Source organism: Prionailurus viverrinus, unplaced genomic scaffold (genome assembly GCF_022837055.1).
Source record: "Prionailurus viverrinus isolate Anna unplaced genomic scaffold, UM_Priviv_1.0 scaffold_51, whole genome shotgun sequence".
In the NCBI taxonomy this organism is placed as follows: Eukaryota; Metazoa; Chordata; class Mammalia; order Carnivora; family Felidae; genus Prionailurus; species Prionailurus viverrinus.
Genome location: NW_025927614.1, coordinates 1,991,964 through 2,000,507, shown reverse-complemented (window position 1 = coordinate 2,000,507; position 8,544 = coordinate 1,991,964). Strand labels below are relative to the sequence as shown.

The 8,544-nt window shown below is 54.8% G+C and overlaps 1 long non-coding RNA gene across 3 annotated transcripts; it reads right to left on the bottom strand.

The window, feature by feature from the left end:
• Positions 1–909: 909 nt before the first annotated feature.
• LOC125159582 (uncharacterized) lies at positions 910–8,484 on the bottom strand. Of its 3 annotated transcripts, XR_007149823.1 has the most exons (4): positions 8,167–8,484; positions 6,574–6,792; positions 6,097–6,218; positions 910–5,204 (listed from the first exon to the last, which is right to left on the bottom strand). It is a non-coding gene; the product is annotated as an uncharacterized LOC125159582 (long non-coding RNA). The 3 variants fall into 3 exon arrangements; XR_007149822.1 differs by lacking the exon at positions 8,167–8,484 and having other exon boundaries at positions 6,574–7,753; XR_007149824.1 differs by lacking the exon at positions 8,167–8,484 and having other exon boundaries at positions 910–5,117; positions 6,574–7,753.
• Between the last annotated feature and the right edge of the window lie 60 nt (positions 8,485–8,544).

The following is an 8,544-nucleotide window of genomic DNA, read 5'->3' as shown; positions in this document are numbered from 1 at the left end:
AGCCCCGCCCCTGACACATAGCAGAGCTACTAGGACCTCGTCCGTGTCCGCCCCCCCCCCCCCCACCGTCCCCAGCAAGCACACTTAGCTTCCCAGCGCACCACAGCCAGCGAGGCCCGAGTGTCTGCCCCGGACGCTCACCAGGCACTGGGGCCGCAGGCTGAGTGCTGGCACCTGCAACCTTGCAGGCATGGTACCCAGAGGGGAGCCCTTGGAAAGAATCTAGTGAGGACCTGCCCATTTACATCCAATGATTGCCCAGCTGTCACAACTGTGAGCACTGATATAAATGAGGACTGTCGGAAAAAGCAAGTTACTCAGGTGCCCAGTCTTCACAGTCAGGTCCTTGTTACCTCCCTCCTCCCAGCGGTGAAGGTTGGTTGATTGACACAAACACAGAGCTGGGCCTGTGAATCAGCTACTGTCTGTCCTTCAAGGAGCCAGTGGGTACCGGGCGGATGGCGCCCAAACCACCACGGTACTGTGTGCAGTCAGTGCCAGGAGGGCAGGCGGACAGTGCCTGGGCAGGCCAGGGCAGGCCACTCACCGGTGCTCCTGGACCGGGAGGAGCCTAGGCAGGGGTGGGGCCAGGAGGGAGGCAGAAGTCAACCAGAGGTCCCTAGGAGTCCTGGCCTGGAGGGTCTGGGCCCATGCTGTCCCGCAGGGATATAATGCAAGCCACATCACATTCTGAGTGATCTGGTAACTGCTTCTCCAGAAAGTAAAAGGGGGGAGCGCCTGGGGGGCTGAGCCGGTTGAGTGTCGGAATCTTGATTTTTGCTCAGCTCATGATCTCACAGTTCGTGTTTCAGTCCCCACGTCGGGCTCTGTGCTGACCGCGTGGAGCCTGCTTGGAATACTCTCTCTCTCTCTCTCTCTCTCTCCCCCTCCCCAACTTGTGTGCACCCTTTCTCTCTGTCTCAAAATAAACTAAAAAAAAAAAAAAACATATATATATATATATATATAACCAACTCTGCTCCAGTTTTGGTGGGTGGCGGCCTGGACGTCAGAATTAAAACGCAGCCGTGTGAGACCAGCCAGTGAGAGCACCATCGTCACAGCCCAGCCGCTGCCAGGAACCGTGCGGGGAGGTGTCTGGGACCCCTCGCCCAGGTCCCACCCCGCCTGAGCCCCCTCTTCTGGAGACCGCCCTTCGTGCCCTGCCTGTAACTTCCTTATTTCACTCACCGTGTTTGCTCTAAGATCCTTGGGTTGGGGTGTACATCTTACTCTGTGATACACGGTTGTTTGCTCTTCAAAAATCTACTCTGAAAATATAGGTATTGGCAGGTATGAGATGTGGAGAACACAGACTCACACCGCTGCGGGTTTTCACTCTGTGGCCCAAGTCCCCTGCTGCTGGGGACATTTGCGCAGTGCAGGATGTCAGGGGTGAGCACAATGGGTGCTCCGTCGGTACTGAGTTGACGTGGGCTGCGTGCCCTCTGGCTCTCGGGCCTATTTCCTGACTGGCTTCGCTCCTAAGTCAACAGGCAGGAAAGGTTAAGCACCCGCACAGAGGCGTGAACTCCCATCTCCGGCGCTGGCCCAGCCCTTCCATGCCAGGAGGCGTCTACACGGGCAGCAGCATGCTTCTGCCAGCTTCCGGGAGCGGCCGCCTGGGTGCCGGCTCCGTGTCCCCCTGCTCGGTCCCCGGCAGCCACAACTCTGCCGGGCAGCACCTGCCGTAGGATGGGGGAGCTGGGGGAGGGCGCCAGGCCTGGAAGAGGCTTTGGGGCGCAGCACTGCCTGGGCGAGGCGAGTCCGGCGGGCTCTGCAGAATGGGAAACCCAGACCCGGCCCATCTCCAGACTCCACCCAGACTCAGGAGCCTGGCAAGTTCAGAGTCTGATTTCTGTGCAGTGAGCACTGGGTGGAATGAGATTCAAGGTGGCTGCAGAAAAGAGTCTGGAGGGGTTTTAGGGGGACAGACCCCAAGGTAACCAGGTTCTCCAGATGCAGAGCCGAGGCTGACAGTCACTCACAAGCAGCATCTTTCTCGGTGCCAGGAGGCTTGCCAGCGTTTCTGAGATGGAATGTTCTGGAACAGTCCAACGATATCAGAAACCTCATCAGCAGAGTTGGGGGAGCTGCTGACAAGAGTCCAAAGAACAGGCCCACAGGGAAGCTTGGGAAGTGTCTCCAACCCGGAGAAGTGTTTGGCACCAGGTCACCTCGGAGACGTGGACTAGTTCACGTTCACTCAGATTCCAAAGTAGTTTTGAAAACTGGGTTGTTTAAAGTCATAAGCATAACGTGGCACGCTTCCTGATGACAACCCTGATGTTTACCACAAAGCGTTGCCTAATGCAGCAATCAAAAGTCGCCCCGTCAAAAGTGTGGGCGAGGGTGGGATCCTAGCGTGGCCGTGGCCACAGCCGATCCGAGGAGAGTTTCCACTCACCCGGCGGCCAAGGGCGCCCACCTCCCCACACAAGTGAGCGGCATTCGCGGCCCCTCGTGCTGACCTTGAGCAAGAGTGTAGCAAGAGGAATGAATGTGGCCGTCTGGCTCTCCTCTGGAGGGTGGAAGGGACACCAGCCCCGCATCCGGCTGAGAGGTGGCTCCCAGGCGCTCCACCCTCGGGGACTCGCCATCCGCCGTGTGGGTCTCGGCAGGAGTCACACAGAAGGGAAAGACCATCCTGTTCCACACCGCCTTCACTCATTGCCCTCTTGGTCTCACTCCATGCACGCTCCCCAAGCCCAAGAGTTGGGGGGCACACTGGCCTTCCCTTTCTGACATTTGGCGTGAAGCCGAGCCACGTGGAGTCTTGTATTTATGCAGTCTACTGGCCAGCCACCAAGCCCCGAGGCTCTTCCTGGTAGCGCGAGTTTCAGTTGTGGGTGAGTGGACGTCATCCACAGTGATTCTGTTGTCGCGAGGAGGCTGCGTAGCCTGCTGGTAGGAGAGCCTCACAGGTCAAGGCCAGAAGAGCCGACGCCCTGGTGCTCAGAAGGAGGTTCCTGACTGCAAGGGGTCAGGGGCGCCGGCCGCAGGCTGGCCTTCGGGCTCCACTGGGGAGCACGGGGTGGGAACAACCCTCGAGACCTGGGTCTCAGGAGGGTGACGTTAGCTGGACCGGCTGGCTGCACCAGGGGCCTTGCTGAGAAATTCGAACAATTGCCTCTGGTCACCTGTAACGTGTGTCCTGGGCTGTGGTCACAGCACACTGCTTTCCATCAGCTCACACCCTACTTACAGGTGCTGTCATTCTCACACCAGCGTGGAGAGCCCCCCAGAGGTCATAGGGGCTGGATCTGAACCACTGGGTGCTCACAAGCAACACATGATCTCCCGTTGCCTCAGGCAAGCAGCGGATGCGTGCAGGTGGAAAGACACAACCCTCTGTGATTCGTGTCCTATTATTCACACTGGGGCACCACAAAGTATTTCCACTCGTCGTCCAGATCTGGTCCACTGCCTGGAGTCTGGTGGGGCTCCGCGTTTTGGTTTTTCGGATTCTCTTACAGCACATCACTTCCACAGGGAGGCGAATTGTGGCCAAAACCAAGACGGCAGATGACAATGCATACCTCACTACAAAGCGGTGCTGGTGACGTGTGGGGTTGACACTGTGGGCAAATGTGTTTCTAACACCGGGTTGTGGCAGCCGCATCTTGAATCTGTGCTCCCTTCTGGCTCCCTCGGCCTCCGTCAGAAAGGCCGAGAAGGCATTCTGACTCTCCCCGCATTCACGGACGGTCTGCAGCTTTACGAGCCTTCTCAGGCCGCGTTCCCCAAAAGTTTGGGAATGCCGCTCCCACACAGGACGGGGGCTCCTGGGTATCCCCAGACATACCCTGTGGCCGTTTTCGAGACTCCGACACAATGGGCCACAATCGCTGTGCCGTAGCACATCCTAATAAGGGTCTTGGTTTTTACATTTCGTATCTGAAACGTGTGAACAAGTGACTTCTAGCTGGGAAGTTGTAGCACAGAACCAGATGTTCTCCGGATGAGGATGAGTAGTGAGTTGCTGCAGAGAGTCCTTGGGCCGTCAGGTTAAGCCAGGCCTCCGCCGGCCACCGGTGCCGTAACAGCCCCAGACTCCGAAAGACGAACCTAACCGACCGTTCCTTGAAAGAAGGAACTCGTAGGGCAAACACTGTGGGTGGTGAGGTTGGAGCGCAGGAGGAAGGAGGCGGCTCCGCACCACAGGGTGGACACGTCCCGCTGCGTGAAGGTGTGGCCGGCCCGTCCGGAACAGCAAACGGCAGCCCCATCACGAAGCACTGCACGAGGTGCACGGGAGGGGCAGGTAGGTGGTCAAGGTCCCGTGATGGTGACTCAGTGAGCGAAAGGTGACCGCACAGCAGGCTTGCGCCAAGCCACCGGCCTGTGGACAGTGGATCAGAAGTGTTCACGGACGGGCAGGGTCCTAACACTGATACCGCACAGCTACGCAAGGCGAAGTACGAACACCCACACAAAGGCTCCTTTTAGGCAAGAAGTTTGATCACATTCCCCAGGCACAGATTCTGCTGCAAAACGTACTTTTCGTCTGTGAGAATCACAGCAACAAGAAAGTACAACAGAGAAGACCAATTCCGCACAACAGGCATGGAAGACAGCCTGTTGCCGTGACGGACCCCAACTGGCCGAAGTCGCCAGAAAGCACCGCAGGGCACCCTTGAGGGTCCTTCGCCACAGCCAAGGCTTACTTCTGCCACGAGGCTCACCCTCTGAGGAGCCCGAGTCACCAGACATCTTCAAACACGGTGGAAATCAGCTCAAGAATTGGTGACCTGCCTTTGCTGCAGGTGGCTTTTCCGACTCTCCTCTAAAAGGGCCCCCAGACACCAGCTGCCTCTTACTGCTTCGGGACACACACCTGTCCCCAGGAAGCCACGCTGAGCCAGGCAAAGGGCAGGTGCAAAGGGAAGGACGATGATTCTCATCACCACGCGGGTGGTGTGCGATGCTGGGCACCTCCTCCCGGCTGTGCGGCTCCGGACCGCGGGGCTTGGGCCTTCAGACACGCCTCCCGCCTGCGCAGCTCCTGCCAGTGGCCTCGTTTTCCCACAGCCCCTCCCCCAACGTCACACCCATAGACGCACGATGACCGGAGGGTGTTCCATACGTCTCTTCTGTTCGTGTGCTGGTTCTTGTCCCTTACAAAGCGAGCAAAGAACTCAGATTGTGCATGACGACGCGCTCAGAGGGATGATTTCATTGCCACATGTGGCAGCCGAGAATCTCTGGTAAGAAATCTGGCATTTAATATACTTGGCTGGTTCAATCAGTTAAGTGTCCGACTTCGGATCGGGTCATGACTTCACGGTACATGGGTTCAAGCCCTGTGTCAAGTTCTGTGCTGACAGCTCAGAGCCTGGAGCCTTCTTTGGATTCTGCATCTCCCTCTCTCTCTGCCCTTCCCCCACTCCCTCTCTCTCTCTGTCTCTCTCTCTCTCTGTCTCTCTCTCCTAAAAATAAGTAAACATTAAAAAAAGAAAAAGTGGGACGCCTAGGTGGCTCAGTCAGTTAAGCGTCCGACTTCAGCTCAGGTCATGATCTCACGGTCTGTGAGTTCAAGCCCCGTGTCGGGCTCTGGGCTGATGGCTCAGAGCCTGGAGCCTGCTTCTGATTCTGTGTCTCCCTCTCTCTCTGCCCCTCCCCCATTCATGCTCTGTCTCTCTCTGTCCCCAAAATAAATAAACATTAAAAAAAAATTAAAAAAAAAGATATCTAACATTTAATATGCTTCATGGCAATGAAGTACATTATCTTGTGCTGACCCAATAAAGTTTTCATATAAAATTATGTTAAAGTCAGCCCTCATATTAACATCTCTTACTTTATGCCTTATGCTTTTGTGCACATACCTTAACTAATCACCGTAAACAATCCTTTGGGGGTGGACATGATTTCTCCACTTGGCAAAGAGGGGCCAGGGCTCCGTGGAGCTGACTCACCCACCACAGCACATGCAGCTTGTACAGGGCAGAGCTGGGGTGGGGATTTGAGGCCTTGGACTCTTCACCATGGCAAGTGATTATTGTTTTTTTGGCAAATATGATTCCAAATTCATGAGAGAACAGTAAAAATATGAAAGGCCTGTCAGTTTTTTATTGATAAGATTTACAAAATTACCTCACATTTCTTTTCTGACACACATGTTAATGTATTTGCTCTTTGTCAAGAGTCCTGTTTTGGGTTTCTTTCAAAGAACGGTTCCTCTTCTGTTCTACGTGACCAAGTAGGCTTCAACTGTTCTGTGTAAAACCAACAACATCACGTATATTGACTTTATATTATTATTACCATTTTAAACAGTTCTGTCCCCTCCATATACTGTCTATATATAACGATTGCATTTACAGGCCAGTGGGGTCCCATCCTGTTTGCCACTTAGAGCCATGTGATTTTGGGGAGAAGCAAACCTGTAATCCTATGTTAACCCCACACCACAAAGTTGTTGGGAATACTGTTGATACTAAAAAGTATAGCACTTTGTAAACGTTAATGACCTGTAGAAATGTAAGAAGTTGTTCGATTTTTGCCTAGAGGGAGGAAGGAGCTCAAGAAAGGATAGTTGTCTGTCTGAAGCCAAGGATTGGTTGGACTTACCTAAATATTGGATTTTCAAGGAGGATCCGGCCACATAAGCGTGAGGGCGACGGGAGAGGCTGAGGGAACTCACGGGCACCCGAGGGAGAGGAAGGGCACCAGCAGAGCTCTGTGGGGCTGGTCCAGCAGTTCAGCAGGTGACTGTGGCCACAGAGTCCTGATTATCCCAGAGGCTTTCTGTGCAAGTGCCACGGAGACATAGGAGGCATATTTAACCTCCTGATAACACAAAAAAGGGCATTATAGTTAATAACTGAGAGAATCGTGATTCAAAATTATTTTCAACTTCAGAACATAGGAAGTTTCTGTAACAACAATAGGACTTGTTGAAAGGATCTGAGAAGGTGACGGAGAAGCAGAACAGCTAATGGTCAAGAACAAAAATGCTGGGCTAGGCCACCTGGGTTCAAACCCAACTCTGCCACCGTTAACTGTTTGACCACAGGCTAAGGAGCAGCTTCCCGTGCCTTGGTTTACCCATCCACCTTGTGGGGTTGTAGGAATTAAGTGAGTTAATACGTAGTTAAGCGCTTCGAATAGTGCTCAGCACATGGTCACAAGTCCATAGGCTTACCACGACATGTGTTACCTGAGGGAGTCGCCACACTGTTAGCAGAAGTTACAGTAGTAAGTGTCCAGATGCACCTCCCTTATCAACTTTCTCCTCTGTCAGACACCTCTGTCTCCCGGCCCCCCCTTGATGTTCCTAATGCACTTTGTGGGGCTAATTGCAACCCTCTGCCTTGGATCAGGCTTTGTTTTCTCTGCCCTGTGTTCTTGAGACTTAGCAAGTCCTTTTTCTGCAGTCTGCAGGGGAGTCAGGGCGCGGGTTGCCCTCTGGCATGGCAGTGTGAGGATAGGTCTACTTACAGGGAGAAGACGAGTTTTTGATTTTTAGAAATGCCCGGTTTGACACATCTGCAATCACACAGGTGGGCATTTCACAATTGATTGGAAATGTCAGACTGGCATTGAGAGAGAAGTTGGGACTGGAAATATCTGTTTTTTCAGAGGAATCCATGCAAGGCAACCGTCAGGGGACCTTAAAAGAGAGACTTCAGGGGCGCCTGGGTGGCGCAGTCGGTTAAGCGTCCGACTTCAGCCAGGTCACGATCTCACGGGCCGTGAGTTCGAGCCCCGCGTCGGGCTCTGGGCTGATGGCTCAGAGCCTGGAGCCTGTTTCCGATCTTGTCTCCCTCTCTCTCTGCCCCTCCCCTGTTCATGCTGTCTCTCTCTGTCCCAAAAATAAATAAACGTTGGAAAAAAAAAAAAATTAAAAAAAAAAAAAAAAAAAAAAGAGAGACTTCAGGGAGGAAGAGCAAGGGCTGGAGGGCAAAATCTTGAGGACAAGCTGGGCGGGGAGGCAGGCAGGGAAGTCAGCCAACAGAACAGGCAATGAGAGATGTCCGGGGAATGGAGACAGGAGGGTTTTAAGCAGATGGGAAGCACTTGGGAAGGCAGAAAGCGATGGCCAAGGCATCAGAGAGAGGTTGACAGTTGAGGCTGGCTGGGGGCGGGGGGAGTAGGAGCCCAGGAGGCAGGGATCAGACACCCGGGGAGCCTCTGGGGGGCGGGGAGGCTGGGAACACAGACCTGGGTCTGGCTTCGCAGACCGGGGGCGGGGCCGGGGCCGGGGTGGGGAGATTGGTAGCCCCCACCCCGCGGACGACTCTGCTGTCGCATTACTCATTCATTAAGATTTCGCTGCATTCACAAGTCCAGAGTCGGTGTAGGCCGCAGAAAACGCAAAACCAGGGCGTCGGTTCCTGGGGAGCCCACGCCAACGGGCCACGACCACGGTGCCCCGAATCCTCCGGGATCCTGAGGCAAACACCCCGCCCCGAGACCGCTCTGGGCCCTCGAGAACCCCAGAGTCCTGGAGTTCCCCGGCCCCTGAGATCCCCAAGACCCTGAGACCTTCCGAGTCCCCCGGGCCCCCCCACCCCACCCACCCCCCCCCGAGAACTCTGG